The sequence below is a fragment of the Pteropus alecto genome, unplaced genomic scaffold (assembly GCF_000325575.1).
Source record: "Pteropus alecto unplaced genomic scaffold, ASM32557v1 scaffold25, whole genome shotgun sequence".
Lineage (NCBI taxonomy): Eukaryota > Metazoa > Chordata > Mammalia > Chiroptera > Pteropodidae > Pteropus > Pteropus alecto.
Window position 1 is genome coordinate 540,455 of NW_006441955.1, and position 18,992 is coordinate 559,446.

Sequence of the window (18,992 nt, forward strand, 5' to 3'; positions counted from 1 at the left end):
TCAAGGTCATGACAGTCAAGAAGGACTGAGGAACTGTTCCAGATTGAAAGAAGAGTAGAGAATCATGACAAGTGTGAGTCTAGACTGGATCCTTTTGTCCATTCGTACAATGGACAAAATTTGAATCTGAAAATGAAATGACAGTAATTCATTAATGTTAATTTTCTGATTTTGATGGTTGTATTGTGGTTACACAGGAGAATATACTTGTTTGTGGAAAATACAAACAAACATGGTCATTACAGTATCATGTTGGCAACTTACTCTCAATGGTCCAAGAAAATCAAGTTATGCGTACTGTACTTTTCTATAAGTTTGAGACTGTTTCGAAAAATTTTTTTAATTAATAAAAAAGTTAGAGTCAATACTAAGGAAAAATGGGAACAATATGTTCTTCACAACAGAAACTCTTTACTGTTAAATGATTTTCAACAAGACTGTCAAGACAATTCAATTGTGAAAGAAAAGTCTTTTTAACAAATGGTACTGGAACAACTGGATTCTGCATGCAAAAAAAAAAAATACAGTTGTACCCCTATCTCGCACCATATGCGAAAATTAACTCAAAATGCATCAAAGTCTTAAATATGAGAGCTAAAATTATAAAACTTTTAAAACAAAACAGGCTTAAACCTTAATGACCTTGGATTAGGCAATGGTTTCTAAGGTGTGACACCTTCTGCACAAACGACTAAAGAAAAATAGATAAAACAGATTTCATCAAATTAAAAAATATTTATGCTTCAAAGGATACCATCAAGAAAGTGGAAAAAATAACCCACAGAATAGGAGAAAATCTTTGTAAAGCATATATCTGATAAAAAAAATTTGTATTTAGAATACATAAAGAACGCTTGCAACTTAATAATAAAAAGATAAATTATCCAATTAAAAATGGGCAAAGGATCTGAATAGACATTTCTGCAAAGAAGATATACAAATAGCCAACAAGCACATGAAAAGATACTCAATCTCATCAGCCATCAGGGAAATGAAAATCAAAACCATAATGAGATACCACTTTATTTCCATTAGGATGACTATAATCAAATAGATAGGTAATAACAGTGTTGTTGAGGATGAAGAAAAATTGGAACTCTCGCACACTGCTGATCAAAATGTAAAACGATACACTGGAAAATGATACCACAGACTTGGAAAAGTCTGACAGTTCTTCAAAAGGTTAAATGTAGAGTCACCATGAGACCTAGCAATTTCAATCCTAGCTATCTGTATACACCAGAGAAATGAAACATACGTCCACACAAAAACTTAAATATGAATGTTCATCTAGCAGTATTATTTATAATAGACAAAAGTGGAAACCCAAATGTCCATCAACAGATGAATGGAAAAAAAGAATACAACATGTATCTATACAACAGAATATTATTCAGCAATAAAAAGGAATGAAATACCATAACATGCATGAACCATGAAAACATTACGCTAAGTGAAGGAAGCCAGTCATGAAAGACCACAGGTTTTATGATTCCACTGTCCAGAACAGGCAAATCTATAAAGACAGAAAGTAGATGAATGGTTGCTTAGGGCAGGAGTAGGTTAAAGGGAAACAGGGAATGACATGTGTGCAGAGTTTCTTTTGAGGGTAATGAAAATGTTCCAAAATTGCTTGTGGTGAAGATCGACAACTCTGTGAATATACTAAAAACTAATGAACTATACACACGCTTTAAGTAGGTGAATTGTATGGTATGTGAATTATATCTCAATAAAGCTGTTATTTAAAAACACAAATATCAAACTTCTGTCTTTTATCAGGCTTGCTATAATCCATAATTTTTTTCTAAGTGGCTACTTATTTATACCGATCTTGTCTGAAAAGGATTTGATGTGGCTTATAAAAGGAGCTATAGCTAGAATTTTAATTCCACAAAATTTAAATTATTCCACTTATTCACTTGTAAGGATTAACAGTTTAAACCTGTGCTATACAAAGTACCATGCTATAGCTATGAAAGGTACAAAGACAAGGCATTCCCGGCACTGGGAAGAACGAACCTAGAAAAGAATGATATACAGAAACACCAAACTGTAGCACTCAGTAGAATGAGGTAAATACTATAATAAAGGTAAAAGTAAAGTATACTGGAAACCCAGCAAAAGAAGCAACTGAACCTCGCCCTGGGGAAACTAAGTTCAAACACTAAGCTTCTTAAACCTAGTCTTTACTGAACTAAGTGTCATGACCAGCAGGGCCCAACAAGAACTAACCTACTTCCATGAATCAGCAAGTGGGTTGCACCTTAAACACCAAAAGGAGTCAGAGACTTGTTGTTGTCTATAACTCTTCTCTGGAAGAGCTCTATACTGAACTAAGTTGCCCAGGCTGCATGGAGAAGCTGCGATTTATGGATATTGATAGTTCCCTGATAGCTCTACCACCAACAAACATATAATGGCCATTTCACATCCATTACATAGGGCTTCCCTCAGCCTCCTTGTATCTTGCTTTTTCTCATCTGAAGAGATATTAAATAATTACAAAGCAGTTCCTATATAAAGTTGCTTAAAAAATACAACCATAGTGAACTATAAGATCTGAAATGAATGCAATCGCCTTACCACTACATTCTTATCATCACGCCATACATACATATATTAAATAAAAATTTAATTACAAAGCAGTTCCTATATAAAGTTGCTTAAAAAATACAACCATAGTGAACTATAAGATCTGAAATGAATGCAATCGCCTTACCACTACATTCTTATTTATCATCACGCCATACATATATTAAATAAAAATTTATTTAATACCTCTGTTCTAAAAGCTGAGAATATAGAGATGAACTAGATAGACACAGTCCCTATACTTACGAACTTTATAATCCAAAAGGGTAAATTTCAAGATAATTATTTCTAAAATCATGAGAATTTACTAGGCAAAAGTAAATAAAAATTTACCTTAAATAACCTTCTAATTTCATGCAGATAAGCAGATTTATACGTATATGTCACTTCCAGAGTATGAATAAACAAAGGTAAAAAATTCCAAATCACATACATTTTAAGTAGGTCAATGCAACATATTGAAAGAAAAGCCCATTAGGGTACATTAATTATCCTTCAACTCTTTGCCTAAATAGTTCTTGTACTGGGTGAGCACAACATTGAGCGGTAAGTTAAATGCACCTGAGCAAATACCTTCCTAAATCAGTATCCATAAAATACCTAGTACTTTTATTTCTACTTAATAGACAATGAAACTTATTTCTCTTTCCATTTTGAGAAATTATATTTCAAGTTTTTAAATCAGTAATATAGAAGATATTTTAAATTCGATTTTAATATATAGCTATATGAACATACACATATATGTACATGCATTTGTATATGTGTATATATTTACATATATGTATAAAGACATCAATAAGAATACACAAACTGTTAATAGTGTATAGTATCACAGGAGAGCACTTTCTTTACCTATGTATGTTTTCTTTTATATGTTAACGAAAACAATAATTATGGGCTATGAGTAATTTTTCATTTTAATTTACTGTTTTCTTTTTTAAAAACTTTCAAAAATTCACTTTGATATTTTTTAACTAAAGAAAGTATTCAGGGGCTGAAGCACTGTAAAAAAACTATTTCTTTGGTCATAAACTGCAAATAACCTACAAAGAGTACACTAAAGTATTGTTATTAAAACTAAATGTACCAAAGTTGATAACTATAGTGTACTGTAATACATAAATAAATATTCCTATTCTTAGGAAATATATATTGAGGTACTTAAGGGTTAAGGGCCAGGATGGATGTAAGTTACTGTCAAATAGTTCAGAAAAAAGCATTATTATTTTACATAAAGAGAAAGCATGTATGATAAGGCAAATTGGAGTAAAATGTTAACAGATGAACCTGAGTAAAGGATATATGGGTGTTCTTTGTATTCTTATTTTTGCATCTTTTCTATAAGTTTGAAATTATTTCCAAATAAAAATTTTTAACTTTTTAAATTAAGAATCAAGGTTAGGCATTTATTAAAACCAGGGAAGAATGGCAGATCTCAGGCCTCACAGTCTGTGCTGGGATTTGACTTTATGAAGGATGGCTTTAAATCAGAAATGGAAGAAAAGCTAAAACAATATTTGAACGTCTCCAGTCTGTGCTTGGGGGTGGGCGGTGTGGGGGGCGGGGGATGTGATGAAGCATATCTAGTTATATAAGCGAAGTCAGAAGGCTTCAAGCCTTTTGATTCCAAGTATCACAAAACCAGGAGCCAACTGTCTTTCCCCTATTTCAGGGTCAAGTTTTAACCAACATTCTGTCTAAACCCTGACCAAAGACTTTAATTCTATAACCCAAACATACAGCATAATGCCTGGTACATATTCAATAAATGTGTTCATTCAACAAATACTAACTGAGGACCTGCTTATTTGAGGCCTTTGTTTCTTTCATCCATAAAATGGTTCTAAAGTAGTACTTACATCCTCTGAAGATTAAATGAGTTAATATGTGTGAACTTTTTGGTGCTCCATGGCACCCTATTCTTTCTGTCTTCTGTGTAAACTTAAAATAGTATATGACACACAGCAATCACTAAACTGTTAGCTATAGGTGCCAAAGATAGCTTAGCTTAGATGCCAAAGATAGTAACAAGACAGTCCAGTGGGCAATTTGAATAGGTACAACATACAATTACTATACTGTGGTTAAACACAATAAAAGAGAAGTATTTTTAAAGTATATTTAAAAGGTGAATATTATGGAAAATTACGTATATCTCAATATAAAAAAGAGAGACAGAAAGAATAGGGTGCCATAGAGCAGAAAATAAGGGCACTGAATCTAGAAAGAGTCACAGTAGACAAAATATATAGTGGCCCAGATTAATGGAACAGCATGTATTTAAAAAAAAATCCAAATGAGGAAAATAAGGTGGGAAAAAGTTAAAGTTCATTTTAGCTACCTGTTATCTCCTGTGTTCTCACCCCACTATTGCTCTGAGCAGCCTCTCCACCAAACTATCACCTCATTACTAACCATTCCATCATGTCCTCTAGACCCTCCTCCCTGACCATTCTCCTCACATTCTAATTAAACTCTTTTATGGCTTCAAAATCTTCCCAGAAAGTGTTTTAGTCCCTGACTTCCTAGTTCTCTGAAATCCAGCTCATCATGAAGGACACTACAACCTTACAGTCCTCGCTCTTGGAAAGTTGCTCATTTTCCCACATCTCATGGACTCTGTTCTTCCTTAGCTCTGTTTTCCTAGAAGGCTGTCTGGGCCTCTGTTCTTCCTTAGCTCTGTTTTCTTAGAAGGCTGTCTGCTTCCTTCACACTTTAAAACTGGCATTTCCCTGGCTCTCTTTTTATACTATTCTCTCATCTACTCCCATAGCTTCAAATAATACCTATATTCTAATACCAAAATAGTATTTCTAACTACAGGGTCTTTTCTAAATTTCTGATTGTCCAACAGGATACACCTAATATGTGTCAAGCACAGTGAACTAGACAGTGAGTCTCACACTTTAATGTGGTTATAAATCACTCAGGATCTTGGAAAATGTAGAATATAGCTTGTCAGGTATGGCTTGGGGCTTGGAATTCTGCATTTTTAACAAGCTCCCAGGTGATGCCAATGCTGCTGGTCCAAACTGAGTAGCAAGGAGCTTACAGATATCCCTCTTTGAAAGGCTTTTATGGGGTTAAAAAAAAAGTTGAGTACAGTAGCTAAAATACAGTTGATTAAATACATGTGATTCTTCAGTCCCTCTATAAATCACTCCGAACTGGCAATAAAACATATTTTTAAAGGTATAAACACACAATCAGGGGAGGAAACAGCAGCCAATAGCAACACAAATTTAATACAGGAAAAGCAACCAGATGAATCTGACTTGATAGAGCGCAAAAACTGAAACCTAAGCCTGAAGAGAGAAAAGTCCAATAAAAAAGCAAAGCAATCTGATTCACAACACTATTCTCTGGAAAGAGCAGGAATTGGAGACACAATGCATCTCTAAAGGGAGGATTGAGGGATGGGGCTGAAAACAGGAGGATTGGCCAAAAGTCTATAGAAAACGCAGTTAGATCCACCCCCACCCCCACCTCCCTACCCACCCCCCCAACGTTTTTTCTCTGCAAGCCCCAACCAACCAGGCAACTACCCCTCCCCCACCCTAGACAAAGGCTGCCTGTCAACTCATCAGTCCAGAGAAACAATTAAAGAGGCTTTGGATTCAGGGAACATTAAGCACAGCTGGGACTAGGGGTTAAGTCCCTTATTGAAAACAGAATTAAGGAAAAGTCTACTAAACAGGTAGATGGTCCCAACCCCCTTCCCCACATCAGTTCTCTGAACACTGCGTCATTAAGCTCATACCCCAGGCAGGAGTTAGGGAGATTTTTCTCTGAAAAAACTGACGAGACCCAAAAGAGACCTAAAAATATGGATATTTTGCAGTTACCAATGAAAAAGATATTCACTATTTTATCACCTTTCAGCCAAGGCCTCCAGTTAACACACCCTGTCCACTTACATGAAGCTTCGAAATCTTTGAATCTCATTCTTAAGAACAAATCCTTTAAAAAGGAAGTAAATTCTGACATATGCTACAATATGGGTGAACCATAAAGACATCTTCATGAAGATTTAAGAACCTTGAAAAAATAAGCCAGGCTCAAAAGGTCAAACATTGTATGGTTTCTCTTATATGAGGTTCCTAAAGTAGTCAAAATTCACAAAGACAGAAGGTAGAATGGTGGCCACCAGGGGCTGGGGGGAAAGGAAATGGGAGGTTATTGTTTAATGGGTACAGAATTTCAATCAGGTAATATGAAAAAGTTCTGGAGATGAATGACAGTGATGGGTTGCACAAAAATGTAAATGTACTTAATACTTGAGAACTGTACACTTAAAAATGGTTAAAATGATACATTTTGTTGTGCATATTTACAATTAAAAAAATAAAAGAACAAACCACAAGACATTTAAAGAAAGCCATCAATGTTAAAGAAGACCAAAACAAACAAAAGAACTTAGGAGTAAATAAAAGAATTCAAGGAAAACTTCACAGTCACATTAAAAAACATTAATATCCTCAGAAATATAAAAGAAAATACTGCATCTATGAAACAGAAACAAAATCTATAATAAAGTAACATTAAAGAACAAGAACCCTTAGAATATTATGGTTTTTTTTAAAAAAAAACCTCAATTGACAAGCTGGCAGATAAAGTTAAGGAAATCTCCCAAGAAGTAGAAAAGTAATTAAAAAATAGGAGAAAAGAGAATTAGAGGATAAACCCAAAAGATCCAACACTGAAATAACTAGAAGTTCCAGAAAGCAGGAAAAAAAAAAAAAAGGGCATTTTCAAAAATGAAGGACATACATTTCCTGAATGCAAGTGCCCACACAGTATGGCCACACAATGAATGAAAAAGACCCACATCAAGGCAAGTCCCTGTGGAATTTCACACCAGGACAAAGACAAGGTCTTAAAATTTATCATAAGGGGGTTGGGAGGAAACAGGTCACAAGGAACTAAGGCCTGAAATGTCTTTGATTCCTCAACAACAACACTGGAAACTAAGGACACTAGAGAAAAACCTTCAAATTCTGAGGGAAAATGATTTTCAACCTAGAATTCTACACCTGCCAAATTATCAATTACGTACATATGAGGGTAGAACTAATATATTCATTTATACAAAGTCTGAAACAACTTATTTCTTGACACACTTTCTTAAGGAAGCTCCTGAACGATGTGCTCTACCAAAATGAAGAAATAAACCTAGAAAAGGAGATGGTATAGGATTCAGGAAAATGGAGGCCAACACAGGAGAGAAGCAAAAACAATCTCCAGGATAACAGTGACAGGAAGTACCAGGATGACAGTTAAAAACAATAGTTGGTACTCTAGCAAGAGAACAAAGGGCGATTCAGAGGGTATTTTGAAAGAAAAAAAAATGGAAATGATAGATTATTTAATGTTTAACCATACTGAGTGTTATAGTTCTGTAAAAGAATATGGGGATAAAACTGTCATAAGTACATAAGAAAATTAGGCAAATTTTTAAAAACTAAGGCAATAATTCCAAAAAATTATATAACAAAGGAAATGCAATCATATGCTAACAGCTTGTCTGTGAACACTATATATAGTCATAATAATGTAAATACTAAAAGATAATTTAAAAAACAATTATAATTATATAGATATATTTGGAAAATGGGTAAAGGGAAAGTGTGTATGACATAAGAGAACTAAATCTCCATTTTCCTTAGAAGGAATAAGTAATATCAAAAAGTGAAAATATTTAAAATAGTAGTATAAGCATATTATGAAAAATACAAAGGTAAAAACCAGAAAAAAGAAGCTGAAAGAGTTAAGTGTTGCCTCTGTAGATTAGAAATTGGGAGTTGGAGAGGATAGAGCAGGGATCTGTTATTTTTTTTTCCCACTATAAACCCTGAAGTACCTTTTCACTTTTTAAACTATGAGCTTTTATTGCTTTGATGAAACTAAAAACTAAATTAAATGAACGTTTATTCTGGTTCTGCCACTTAAACTAGATTTGGTAAGTTATCTTACCTCTCTAAGCCTTATGATCAACAATAATGTTAAAACTAACTTGTGTAGGCTAGCAAGAGTTGTTGCGTTTTCAGGAATTCTGCAAGCCACTGTTATACAGAGTCAATATTAAAAATTAAATCATATAAACACACAAAGAAATTATATTAATTTTACTAATTTTATTTTATTATCTATGCCTTTAAAGTAATTTATATCTACTGTATTTGTATAATAGAAATACTTTGTGCTACTGCACATCTCTTTCAAACTCTGCATTCAGTTTATCTCATTGGTAGCATGAAGTCAGCCACAGTGGGATTATTTACACTTTAGAAATCAGCAAACTACAAATCAGAGTTTGATTTATAGTTGTACTGATTACCTAGAGGGGTCAGAAAACTATGGCCTTCTGCCTGTTTTTGTACAGTACAAAGAATGGTTTTTATATTTTTAAATGGTTGGAAACACACACAAAAAAAGAATATGCAACAGAGAACATATGTAGCCTACAAATCCTGAAGTATTTACTGTTTCTACAGAAAAAGTGTGTCCATCCCTGATTTAGACAAAGAAAGTGATGGAGAAAAATGTTAATTCAATGTGATAATCTCAACACCAAGGCTGCAGTTTTAATATAACAAGAAATTAGATGGTGTTCAAAAACAAATATATCTTCCTCACCAATCCTGTTCCTCCTATCTGCTCCAATATGGTCTATCCTATTAAAGGGCGTCACTATGCATTTGTCAAACCTCATAGACCTGTACACCAAAGAGAGTAAATTTTACTTCATGTAAGTTTTAAAAAATGTATTTAAATCATATGTGGAACTTTTAAAATAAAGATGTCTGGGTCCAACTCCCTAGAGATTCTGATTCAGTTGATCCAGAATGAGACTAGGTTATCTGTGGATTTTATAAACACAACTGGTAATTTTAATTAGAAAAAAAAAAAACTAGGATGAGAACTCTGTTCCTAATCTCACTAATGTGCTCTGATTTTATCTCTACAGCTTTCCCACTTACGTCAATACTCTCCCTGTTCTTTCACCTCTATGAGGGCTCCAATTCCTCAAACTCATTACTTTTCATTCGATGCTGATCTTCACTCCTTCTCTATCTCAACTAATACTCTCACCTCTTTTGACTCTCTTATCCTCCCAACTGAAACTGCCTGGCAAGACCCCAACCACAGCTTAAGCCATTTTCATGCTTTTTCTGCTCTCTCCTTAAGCTGCTGGGGGGGAAGGGGGACTGATTACCTCATCTTCAACTTGGCTTCACTAGTAATGATCTCCAATCACAAGTACCTCAACATCATGAGAAAATCTTTCCATAGATTTCCCTTTCTCCCACTCCTCACCATTGCTATTGCAAACCTTCTCCGCCTTCCTCAAACATCATAGTCCACCTCTCTTCACTCATTTTTGATAGATCTCATTTCACCTCCTATATAACAGAGAAAATAAAGATTGTGAGCAGAGCGTTACTTGTTTCCTGCCGTTCACCTATAAATTTATGTGCATCTACACCCATTTTTCCTTTCTTATTTAAATTAATCCCTCCACCAAATGCTCTGGATCTCATTTCCTTTTACCACTGAAGGGACTACAGTCTTCCTGAACCCTATTCCTACTGTCTAGCCCCTCCTGCTTCACTGGGTCCTTTCTACAAGCTTGTAAATGTGTCCAAATCACTCAACTACAGGTCTCCTAATAGAAATGGTTCTTTTGGGTTATAAACTTTTAAAGAGCTGATGAAAGCTTCAAGGCTTCTCTCTCGACAAAATGTACATACCCACACAGTTTGCACATAATATTGGGGAAGGAGGGGGTTCATAAATCCCAGCTTAAGAACCCATACCCTATAATTTCCATTCTCCTTTCTCCTTTATACCCAAGCTTTTCAAAAAGCTATACACTGCCTCTCTCCAAATTCCCTCCTCAATTTATTGTAATCCTGCCTCCCAAACTCACAACTCCACTAAAACCATTCTTGCCAAGGTCTGTGACCCTGTTGCTAAATTCAGTAGACACTTTTCAGTCCTTATCTGCAGCATTTGATACTGCTAATAATTCCCTCCTTTTTGAAATTCCCTCTTTACTCAGTATCTGAAACCTTATACTCCTCTGTATCTTTTCTACCTCTCTGGACATTCTTTGTAAATATGTCATAGGCTCCTTTTCCCAGGCTAGTTGGAGTATCATCAGGGATCCATCTTTGATTGCCTCCTTATCCTACCTAACTGCATCTTTGGGTTTTCACTTCTTTTCTGTGAAGCTCCTGTGTGTATGAGTAATAAACCTTTTCTCCTGTTAATCTCACATTTGTTGGTTTAATTTACAGGCCCCAGTAACTGAACCTATAAGGATAGAGGAAAAGTTTTTTCTCCCCAACACTCAGCAAAGGTGACAGTAGCCACCAAGAACATTTATTAGCCATTCACAGGATATCTGTTATCACTAAATCAGACCTAAGTAACACATGTAGAACTAAAATGACAAATATAAATGCAGTCATCCCTGTATTAGGAAAAAACTCCCTCACACTTTTGGCTTAGTTATTGGCAGTTTAGTAGAAGTAGAGATAGTAAACTAGTAGACCAGAAATTGTCTTTAATTTCAAAAAGAAAAGGAAGAAAGAAACTACTACTAATTCCTGTTTCCTTTTTGCAGTTAACTATTAAGCTACAATTAGTTACTGGTTCTGATCAAGCAACTGAAAAGAAATAAAGGAATTTGTGGTGCTCTCTTAACATCTCCCTTTCTCAACTTCTTATATTTTTAAAAAATTATTAATATTTACCTTCCAAAAAGTAAATCTTATCTTCTACAAATATCCTTGACATATAGGTCTTTTCAAAGAGAGCTATGAGACCAAAGTCAGGAACTCTTAATGCTGTGACCAAAGACTGAAGTTCTCCATAAGATGTAATAGTTAGTTACTCAATAGTGCTATGTTTTCCTGAGAAGATACGAGATTTAGCTATGCATATCCATGAATGGTGATGTGGGAGAGTAAATAAATGTCTCCCAAGTTTAAAAAAAATCCTTGACATAAAAATTCTCAATTTAAGAAAAGCGTTCCATTCATATAAACTTTTGCTATATGAAATGACAGTATTATATTTAAATACTAAGTACATAAAGAGATTATCCTGTTAAATGTTGTCAAAGGCAAATGATTTATCAGAGACACATGACAAACTTGAAATATTTCACTGGATGATAAATTCTGACTACCTGAATAGGAAGTTTTAACCATGGTACTCTGACCACATTAGTAGAAAGATATTCTGAATTTCTGGAAACATTAAGCCAGGTTTTACTAACCACTGCTAAGGAATCAGGGAATAAGAAAAAATTCCCAGTTCATGTAATTGTGAATAACCAGAAATTACATGAGATTTTAAATACAAAAATAATAATACTAAATAATTTTATTAAAATACATTTCCTAAACTCACAAATCTATTTTACTTTAGAGGAATGAAAATAAAAAGAATTAGAACTACCCTAGACATTTTAACATAATCTTAGTTATAGAAAAATACTTAGAAAAAAATGACTGGTTGATCAGGCTATCCAGAGGGAATTTAAATTAAATCTTCAGCTTTTAGAAACCCTAAAAATAAAATTACAAAAACAGGAAGAGAGAAACAAAAACATTTCACTTTTTTTTTAAAAGGGAAACAACTGACAGCTTTAACCAACTTCTTTTTAAAAGACAACGATTAAACAAAATTTCACCCCAGCATCAGTGAGCTGCCACATTCAAATTCAGACTTCAACTACCTGGCATGCAGAATTGAATTACAGAACAATTTTGCTCATGCATGGACAAATACTATTTTTCCCCACTGAAACGATTTATCTGTAGCGTGCTCATTAGTAGCACTAACCCTTTCCTGTGTCCCAACAACCAACCTGCTTTGTGAGCTAAATCCCAATCCCAAATCAGTTGTTGTTGGCAAAACTAATCTCTGAATGAAAACAGTACAACAGCCAATCACAACACAGAACTTGGATCGTATGTTACACTGACGATGAGACAGAAAACTGTGCGGTTTCCAGCAGGTAGTTTTAGTTGAGCTTCTTGGCTCAGCAAAATGATCTTATCTTTGGAAACATATATATTTTCTTTATATTGCTAATTTTTTCTTTGAAAATGTGTTTCTAAAAGACTATCTCAACCAAAACAATAATTTCAACAATTAGGAGAAATAACATTAAATTAATTAAACACTAAAACATTCAGGTTGAAATAATGTGATTTTTCCCTCCTTCTGTGCCTTTCCCCAAGCTAGAAACAGAGTTCCTACAGATTTCAATTTATCTTGAGTGTCTTTTTTTGCCCACTCACATGATATAATTTAGGTAAACAGCAGTTTCTTCTGTTAAAGTTAACTGCTTTAAAGATTCAAAAAAAATGCTAATAATAATAATTTCCTCCTGATACCAATGAATTCATTATATTTTCAAGGAATTCTCCAGTTGGAGAATAAGATGATTAAGGCATGATAAGTTTTAGACATATTCCATTCAAATAAAAAGAATATTGTTTCTTAGCATTGCTCACAAACTCACAGATGGAATTAAAACAATTTTTAAACCTATCATTTTCACAGATTACTAATAATTAGTGAATGATAGCTACTGGTCTAAAATAAAATCTGGCTCACATATAACCTATCCATGTAACTTTGGACCATCCTCTTAAATTCTCTTGTCTACTTACCTATAAAATATTTGATTATATCTAAATAGTCCCTCCTACCTCTAATTTTTATTGGCCTTTATCACTGGCCACCTAAGATAGTTTCCTAGGCAGATTTCACTGGAATACCAGAAATTTCATTAAAACTTTACTGGTACCACGAGTCATGTTCCCATCTGGTAAGCTAAATGCAATTATGAAGATCGCCATGTATTTCTAGGTGTTCATAAAAATTAACCAGAACCCCAAAAAATCAGCATTAATGTTTTTTTAAAAATGAATAACGAAACTGAAGAAAATCAAAATTAGATGTGTGTGGTGGAGAGAGTAGCAAAACAGAAGAGAGAACACTTCTCAACTCACTGCATGAAGCCAGTATTACCCTGATACCAATACCAGAAAAAGACAACACAAGAGAAGAAAATTACAAACCAGTATCCCTTAGGAACACAGACACGAAAATCCTCAACAAAATACTAGCAAACCAACTCCAGCAACACATAAAAAGGATTATATACAAGTGAGATTTCTTCCAGGAATGCAAGGTTGGTTCAACAAACAAAAATCAATTGATCACAACAGATGCAGAAAAAAAACATCTGACAAAATCAAACACCCTTTCATGAAAAAAACACTCAACAAACCAGGAATTAAAGGGAATTTCATCAACCTGATAAAAGGCAACTAGAAAAATCCATAGCTATCATCATACTTAATGGTGAAAGACTGAATGCGTTCCCTTAAGGAATATTACAAGGATGTTTTCTATTGCCACTTCTACTCAACACTATATTGGAGGTTCCAGCCAGAGCAATTAGGGAATATAAATAAAAGGCATCCAGGTTAGAAAGAAGTAGGAGGGAAAAATAATAGCGTAGATGATAGAGGCTCTGTTCATCCCTTTGGTGACCAAATCGAAGTTGTGACGGAAACAAGGAGCAAACAGCAAGGTAAAATCACCTGGGATGAACAAGCCGTACAACTAGGGAGAGATCTAAGAAATCACCCTGCAACGGAAGAAGGTAAGACGGGAGGCTGCCCAGTCTCGAGTGGCTGAGTAGGACTGAGGCTGCAGCAGTGGCAACCCACAGCTGCAGATTCCTCTTAAAGGGGCCGTGCCCACAAGCGGACTTCCGTGGTGACTCTGAGCACCAGTGCCGATTTCGGTTGCATGCAGGAGGCACCAGGAACTTACAGGGAAACACTGAGTTGTCGAAGTGAGGGCTGAGGTGAGACTCACGCTGTACAGAAGCATCCACCAGCATCCATTCCTCTATTGAGTCCTCCCCTCTCCCAGTGTGCTGACACAGCGCTGCCATAGCTGAGAAGTCATCAAACTGGATAACAGAGGTCGCCGCGCCCAGAGGATTCCCTGAAACCTCGCCTCCCCCAACTTGCAGCCTCACTCAAGCTACATCCAGGTGTATCCTCGGCAAGTCAGATGCTCCTTGCTGAGCAGCGCTTAGCCTCACACTGGAGGCAGCTGGCCTCAGTTTCTGGTGTGGCCTTTTGAGGCAACTATAAGCACAGCATCTGTGGATTGCTTGCTGAATACTAACAGGTGGCCCCGGAGGGGCACAGGCTGGGGATAAATGTGGCCTGTAGCTGAACCCCTTTCAGGACTGTGCCACTGGATACCTACTATACAAATCCACACTAATAAGACCAGAAGACTTGGGCGCTTTGCTTAGTACATAGAAACAGACACGGAAAGGCAGCCAAAATGGGAAGACAAAGAAGCAGAAACCATATGAGAACAGAACAGAGATCAAGAAATACTGGAGTCAAGCAATCTAACAGATACAGAGTTCAAAACACTCGTTATAAAGATGCTCAATGAACTTTTGAGAAATGTAGATAAATTCAGTGAGAACTTTAACAAAGAGATAAAAAACATAAAAATTGAAATAGAAATTATAAAAGGGAACCAGTCTAAAATGAAGATTATCTGAGATGAAGAATATATTAAACGGAATAAGCAAAGAAATAAACGACGTGTATAAAGAAGAGGATCAAATGACCTATATAGAGGACAGAAAAGCCAAGGACATTCAATCATAATGGCAAGAAAAATGAAGCCAAGACTATAAAAATAATTTAAGAAGCCTATGAGACACTATTAAAGATCAAAATAACCATCTATCTCGTCGGCATACCTGAAGGAAGAAAACAAGATGTTGAACAGCTATTTGAAGAAATAATGATGGAAAACTTCCCTAACCTGGTGAAGGAAATAGACATACAACCCCAGGAAACTCGGAGAATCCCAAAAACCAGGAATCCAAAGAGGCCCACACCAAGATACATCATAATTAAAATGCCAAAGGTTATACACAAAGAGAGAATCTTAAAAGCAGCAAGAGAAAAGCAGATAGTTACCAACAAAGGAGCACCCATAAAACTGGCAGCTGATTTCTCAAAAGAAACTGCAGGACAGAAGGGCTTGGCAAAAAATATTCAACATGATGAAGACCCAGGATCTACAACCAAGAATACTTTATACAGCAAAGCTATCATTTAGAGTTCAAGGACAGATAAAGAGCTTCCCAGACAAAAATAAGCTAAAGGAATTTATCATCACCAAGCCAGTATTGTAGGAAATGTTGGAGGGACTTCTTTAAGAAGGAAAAACATATATCTAAAACAGGAATAAAGAATGGTAAAACTACATTCCTATGAATAAGTACCTCAAATGGAAAAGAATTAAGTGCTCTGACTAAAAGACAGAGGATGAAAAGATAAGAAAACAAGACTCCTACATGCTGCCTACAAGAGACTCACTTCAGATTAAAAAACACACAAGACTAAAAGGAAAGGACCCCCCCAGCTCTATGACTTCCTGGAGAGCCACTACCTAGATGAGGAGGTGAAACTCATCAAGAAGATGGGCGACCACCTGACTAACCTCCGCTGGCTGGCCGGCCCCCAGGCTGGGCTGGGTGAGTATCTCTTCAAAAGGCTCACCCTCAAGCATGACTAAGAGTCTTTGGAGCCCAGAAGCTTTTGAGGGGTCCCTCTGCATCCCCCTGGTGTTGGCCTTGTGCCTGAGCCTCTCCCTGCACCTAACAGGCAGCCTTCCAACCATCCTGGAGCCTTCTCCCATGCCTTGGACCAAACTGAAACAATAAAGCTATAAAATGAATGAATGAATGAATGAATGAATGAATAAATAAATAAATAATAAATGGAAGGGGATGGAAAAAGATATTGTCTTGATGGACCTAGAAGGTATTTAAGTCAGACAGAGATAGATAAATACTATATGATTTCACTTATGTGGAATCTAAAGAATAAAAAAAACAAATTAATCAAAAACAGACTTGAATATAGTGGACAATTTGGTGACAGACTGGGAGGGGTTGGGTGGCTGGGAGAATGGGTGAAGGGTTAAAGAAGTACAAATTAGCAGATGATGGATGGTCATGGAGATGGGGAGCACGGCATAGGGAATGCAGTTGGCATTAATATTTTGGCTAGGTGGAGGGTCAGGGGAGGGAAGGAGCAATTGGGATCGTTTTATGAACTATATAGATGTCTAACCAATGTACTGTATACTTGAAACCAATTAAAATAAATTAATTTAAAAAAAGAAATAAAACTATTTTCATCTCTATTTACATGAGTAAAACTATAAGTACTACACACGCAAAAAAACTATTTATAGCTAATAAGCTCAGCAAGATTGCAAGATATAAGATCAATATTCAAAATTCAGTCAAATTTCTATTCATTAGCAATGAACAATCCAAAAATGAAATCAAGAAATCAATTCTATTTAAAATAATCCCCCTAGAGAATAAAATATTGAACAGACATTTCAGCAAAGATATTCAATGTCCAATAAGCACACGAAAAAAATGCTCAAGATCATTAGCCGTTAGGGAAATACAAATCAAAACCACAATGAGATACCACTTCACACACAACAGAATGACTATAATAAAAAAGACATAATAAGTTGGCAAGGATGCAGAAAAAGTAGAACCCTCATACACTGCTGGCAAGAATGTAAAATCATGAAGCCACTGTGGAAAACAGTTTGTCAGTTCTTCAAAAACTTAAAGATACCACATGACCCAACAATTCCACTTCTAGGTATATATCCAGAATTTATGTCCAGCAAAAACTTGTACATGAATGTTCATAGCAGCATTTATAATAGCTAAAAAGTGGAAACAACCCAAATATCCACCAACTGATGAATGGATTAACAAATGAGGGACATCCAGAAAGTATATCATTCAGCCATATAGAGAAATGAAGTACAGCAAGTCCTCAAATAACGTCATTTCGTTATAACGTTGAAAAGAAAAAAATTGATTCCTGGCCATGGTCACTGTCTGTGTAGTTTACACATTCTCCTTGCCTCCACGGGTTTCCTTCCACATCCCAAAATCATGCACGTGAGGTGAACTGGCATGTCCAATTGTCTCAGTCTGAGTAAGAGTGACCATGTGTGTGTGTGTGTGTGAGTAGCCCTGTAAGGAAGTAGCATCTTGTCTAGAGTTGGGTCCTGCCTTGTGCCCTGGGCTGACCCGACAGGCTCCAGCTACCCACAATCCTGAACTGGAATAATCAGGTCAGAAAATAATTATCTCATTTGTTTTTATTAATCTTTCTCCAAAATATGAATAGGTCACATTTATTTCAATGTTTAATATTAGAAGTGTTTTGGGCCTTTATTAGAAGTTTGGTGATATTTTTGTGACCAGAAATATGACATAGGAACTTAACACTTGTTTATATCAATCAGCCTATAAAATTGGTTTCATTTGCTTCACTTAAATCGCAGTTTCCAAGAACATATCCACAACGTTAAGTAAGGACTTACTGTACTAATACAACTGGATAAACACTAAAAACATTATGCTATGTAAAAGGCCATATACCACATCATTCCATTTATATGAAATGCCCAGAATAGGCTAATCCATAGAGGCAGAAAGTAGATTGTGGGTGCCACAGACTAGGAGAAGGGGAATGGGGAAAAACTGCTAATGGCTACAGGGTTTCCTTTTAGGGTGATAAAAATGTTCTGGAATTAGATCGTGGTGATAGTTGCACAACTATGTAAGTATACCAAATACCATTGAACTGCAAACTTTAAAAGGATAAATATTATGGCATATGTGTTATATCACACAAAAAATAGTAGCCCAACAAAGGTACTTTTTAAATGCCACCTAATTTAAAACACTTTTAGCAGATCTTTTTAAGTCATAATAAAGGAAACATAAAAATACATACACATAAAGACCAATCACAGAGAGAACAATGTGTTTCAATTCAGGGCTTACTTTCAACTCAGTACCATAATTTTATATTACAGAAAAACTACCTGGTTGATTCCTTTTAGTTACACATTTAGTTATGTGTTTTCATGGCTCCTTTTTAGGCTCTTTGCCATACTTTTCCTTAGCCATCACTTTTCGTCCCTCCCAAATTTGTTTATTATTTTTCCCCAGGGGCCTCTATCTCCTCATTTTGTCTCTTTATGACTTTTATACAGTAAGAACCATTCCATTGTATTTCACTCTGCATTATATTTTTAAGGTTCACTTATATTGATACATGCAGCTGTGGTTATTTTCACTGCTACCATTACGTAAATATTCTACAATTTCTTCATTCTATTATGATGGGCTTTTGAGTTGTTTCTAGTCTTTTTGCTTTAACAAATAATGTTGCTATGAACTTTCTTGTACTTGTCACAAGAACAAACTC

At 35.4% G+C, this 18,992-nt stretch overlaps 1 protein-coding gene and 1 non-coding gene across 10 annotated transcripts in view; one reads left to right on the forward strand and one right to left on the reverse strand.

Moving 5' to 3' along the window:
• The window catches only part of LOC102891637 (phosphatidylinositol 3-kinase regulatory subunit gamma), a 67,885-nt gene that overhangs the window by 26,654 nt on the left and 22,239 nt on the right, over positions 1–18,992 (reverse strand). Inside the window, exon 1 of one of the 9 annotated variants that reach the window (XM_015595237.2) lies at positions 9,916–10,001. The exons of the other annotated variants lie outside the window; for them this stretch is intronic. The gene's annotated coding sequence lies outside the window, so the exon portion shown is untranslated. Of the gene's footprint in view, positions 1–9,915; positions 10,002–18,992 lie in introns of those variants that run through there. 9 annotated transcript variants of the gene reach the window in all.
• Positions 11,403–11,532, forward strand: LOC112486079. The gene has a single exon (XR_003048619.1). It is a non-coding gene; the product is annotated as a small nucleolar RNA SNORA25 (small nucleolar RNA).